Source organism: Camelus dromedarius, chromosome 7 (assembly GCF_036321535.1).
Source record: "Camelus dromedarius isolate mCamDro1 chromosome 7, mCamDro1.pat, whole genome shotgun sequence".
NCBI lineage: Eukaryota > Metazoa > Chordata > Mammalia > Artiodactyla > Camelidae > Camelus > Camelus dromedarius.
The window spans coordinates 74,212,367-74,216,841 of record NC_087442.1 but is presented as its reverse complement, the minus strand read 5'-3'; the positions used below and the strand labels follow the sequence as shown (position 1 = coordinate 74,216,841).

Here is a 4,475-nt window from a genome sequence, read left to right as displayed (position 1 = left end):
AAATACGGTATTCTGTGTACCTCACAAGCTTATTCCCATTGCACTGATTGCTAGAAAGTCTAAAGACAAACTTGCAGCCCATTCTTGGCAGCTGTTTAGGGCTTCACAGTGTGTGTGTACTCTTGGCTGCATCTTATACTTACTCCTGTCCTTTGCCTTAGCCTTCTCTCTCACTTTATTTAACAAGTAACACTTAATATATTTTATTTTATTTTTTATAGACTTTTTTTTGCCATTGGCTTCTTTTTTTTTTTTTTAATTCTTTTTCATGGGGGATGTGATTAGGTTTTTTTAATTTATTTTTATTTTAATGGAGGGACTGGGGATTGAACCCAGGACCTCGTGCATGTTAAGCACACACTTTACCACTGAGCTACACCCTCCCCCAATATATTTTAATAGAGGAAATAGAAAGAAGATAGCAAAAATGGAATACCTAGAGAACTCCTTTTGATATTAGTTTTTAAAGAAAATAAATAGCCACAGTTAAAGAATTCAAATAGTACAGAGAATAATAAGTTAAAAAGCTCCCTCCTCACCTCCAAACCCTCTTCTCAAAAGTCACCACCTATAGACACACACACACATACATGCACTCAAATACATAGACTCACACAAATATTTAGATATCAGGGTATAGATACATCATCACAGTGGCAAAAAGAAGTTCCTTTTCAAATACTTAATACATTATGGAATATAGATTAGATGTATTTTAACAAGAATGTTATTTTCTTGCTCTGAATACTGTTAACTGTTTTATAACAATTCACAGTACTAGATTTTCGTTCAAGTCAAAACTATTACTTGTAGATACAAGAAAAATAATACTGACTGGATATTTTATGATACTAAAAAATTACTTTTTTTTTGGAAGTGTAATAATGATTTTGTAATTATGTTTAAATGGTGGAGTCTTTACCTTTCAGACAAATTACTAAATATTTACAGATAAAATATGGTACTTGGGAATTAAAATAGAAAACAAAATTGGTCAATTTTTGTTGAAGCTGGGGATATATGGACTTTATACTATTATTATTATATATGTTTCAAGTTTTCCATAATAAAAGGCTTAACAACTTCATAGGTACTATTACCTTTATCTAAAATGTAGTAAAACTAAGTTTTAAAAATATCACCTATCTCTTTGAATATGTTTTTAACATTACTCAAGAAAAATATAAAGTTTCTCAAATTACAGAAGACATTAGTTTGCAGTTCTAATATGCAACTGTTTTTTTTTTTTTTTTTACAGTTGCATTGAAATATACTACACATACCATAAAATCCACCATTTCAAAGCATACCCTTCAGTGGCTTTTAAAATTTTCAGAGTTGTTGAACTATCACCACTATCTAATTTTAGAACATTTTTATCACCCTCAAAAGGAACCCCGTGTCCACCAGCAGCCTAGTGTGTGATCTGATTGCAGACTTACTCCACTGTAATCTGGCTCTTTCTTTCACAACGTCAGTACAGGAAAATCGTCTACTCTCCTGCACAGATACCTAATAATTTATAAGCACTTTTCCTATCCCATCGGAAGAGTAAGATCTCACTTATGGCACTTCCTTTCTTTTCATCTTCTCATCACCCCCACAACACAACATATACACTCACCTTCTACTGTAGACTGCAGTGATTATCCCAAAGTACAGCTTCCTGAAAGAGGATTATGTATCCCCACCACTGACGGCAGGTTCAGCCTCTGGAATGTGAGCAGATATGATACACATAATGTCTAAGCAGAAGCTTTACAAGACATGGTGAGTCTCCACCAGCCATCTTTATCTGCCATGAAAAGGTATGTCCCAGAATGGCAACGCTCCTTAAGCCGAGGTCCTGAAATGAGGAGATGTGACCCTGACTTGAACTGACAGAACTTCAAACGACCCACATCCCACATGTAATAAGAGCAAGCTGCTGAGATCACAATTTAGAGAAGCGAATTCATTTTCAAGTGGTTTTCAAATTCTGAATAAATGCCAGCTCACTTTTATTTCACTGAATTCTTATTTCTAAGTATTTACAGAGAAAACTAGCTGCTAATGAGGAACTGTAGACCAAAGAAGAAGTCCTACCTTCCAAGAACTTACAATCATGTTTATTATAAGAACAATGGCATTTGGAGACATTCGACTTTTGCCTTCAGAGAGTCTACCGCCCAAGTCAGTTCTTCCGGTATCACCAGGGACAGGACGATCCCGCTTAGAGATACAAAAAGCTAACAGACATCGGGGACAAGGATACTGCTATAGAAACTAATAGAAAAATCCATGGTTTTGTGAGAAAGTGAATTTTTCTGAAGCCCTTGGCTGTGGTAGATACTGTGGAGAGTTCCTAATTGGGCCACAAGAGGTGTCTAACAATCGTTGCCAGTGAGCAAGAACAGGAAAATCATGGTTTCTTAAAATTTTGTTTAAAGCAAATCAGCTAATTTTTAAATTAAAGGCTCCAATTGTTCTAATTATGAGATCACATATGGAATTCATATGAGAAAATGGATGTTTACAAACTTATGGTTACCAAAGGTTTGGAGGGAGGGGTAAATTAGGAGTTTGGGATTAGCAGATACAAACTACTATATATAAAACAGATAAACAAAAAGGCCCTACTGTTTAGCACAGAGAAGTATATTCAATAGCTTGTAATAACCTCTGATGAAAAAGAGCATATGTATATAACTGAATCACTATGCTGTTTCCCAGAAAATAATATCACACTATAAATCAAATGTACTTCAATTTAAAAAAAAAAACAGTAAAAAAAAGAAAATGGATGTTTGTAGAATGAAAAAATATATTGATTTGCCATAGAGTTCATTTAGAATTGAGCTCTCTTGGTAAATAATATATTGTTCCACTTTAAAAAATCATTTTACACACAACTATGCAGGCAGACAGTTACTGTATCAATTAAGGTGACCTCAGTGGCGTATGTCCTTACATACAGTGATTCCACTTTAGATTGGGCTGGCTTTCATTTGGTTAAAATGTCAACCTTAATTTTACTTATGAATGTTGCTATGTATAGGTGGCAGCCTATTTATTTAGTTGCTTAATTTCGGGGGTGGTAGGGTGTTTGTTAGGCTTTTCTCATTGAAAACGGAGGAAGTCATGTTTTTATCTTGGTTCTACTTCCTGTTTATTAGCTAAAGATGAAACTGTCATTATGCAGTTGAAATATACGTATTTTTCTTTTTCTCCTGCTCTTTCATGAACAGGAATATAACATGGAGGAATTCTTGTTCACTCCTGGGATGTTTAGATGTTTATGCACGAACAGCTATGATCAAAAGTACATTTCAAGGTGAACTGATACGGCTTTGTGGTAGGCAATTCAGTAGCACTTTTAAAATTTAAAAAAAAAAACCACATATCCTTTAACATAACAAGTTACATAAATCTATCCTTTAGAAACACTTTAACATTTATTCAAAGATAAGGATTTTCTATAAATAAGGATTTTCACCAAAAAAGAAAAGATCTACATGTCTTTCAAAGAGAGTATAGTTAAATAAGTTACTGTACATCCATATTGTGCAATACTGTGCAGCCTTTAAATGGCATTAGGTAGTCTTCCAGTTAAAGACAATGAATTCATTACATTAAAATCTCATTTAAATGATAGCAAAAGAATAAAGCACCATATAAACCCACAATGCCAGAGACAACAGAATAACAGAAGTAGAGGCCATACATCTTAACAGATTTCTAGCGAAGATAAAGAAAAGATAACTGATGCAACTTATGAGCCATCTTGGGTCTCCATCCCACAATCAAGCCTTCAGATGACAGCAGGCCAGGCTGAGAGATTATCTACAATTTCATGAGACCCTGAGCCAGAATCACCTAGTTAAGCTACTTTTCAAGTCCTAACCGACAGAAACTGTTAGATAATAAACATTTATTGTCTTAAGCCACTAAGTTTTGGGGTAATTTGTCACACAGCAATAGAAAACTAACACAAAATCTTAAACTGATAAAGAAACAGCATTATACTGTGCACGAGAAACTGACGCCACATTGTAAACTGACTATAGTTCAATAAAAAAAGAATGCAAATTTAAAAAGATTTTAAAAAAAGAAACAGCATTATATGCATGTTGAGTGATTTTGGAAGTAACTATTTAAAAAACCCCACTGTTTAATTTATGTTAAGATGACATGCAGGTATTATATTGATTAAATTATAATTTTAAGATGTAGATTTATATACATTGAAAAAAATTAAAAACCATATGAGTATCATATATTTATACATACACAAATGTGTGCACATATATACCTGTGTGCATATATACAGATACATATATGTGCATATATATAAACATTTATATATAGATCTGAAAATAGATTGAAAACTATATTGAAAAATCAAATTAAAACAGAATTAGAGAGGAGGTTAAGAGAAATTTTCACTCTTTATGTATTTTACATTATTTAAATTATTTTTAAATGAGTGTATTTAC

At 33.0% G+C, this 4,475-nt stretch overlaps 1 non-coding gene across 1 annotated transcript; it reads right to left on the bottom strand.

The window, feature by feature from the left end:
• Nucleotides 1–311: 311 nt before the first annotated feature.
• Nucleotides 312–384, bottom strand: TRNAV-AAC (transfer RNA valine (anticodon AAC)). Its single transcript has one exon. It is a non-coding gene; the product is annotated as a tRNA-Val (tRNA).
• Nucleotides 385–4,475: the final 4,091 nt, after the last annotated feature.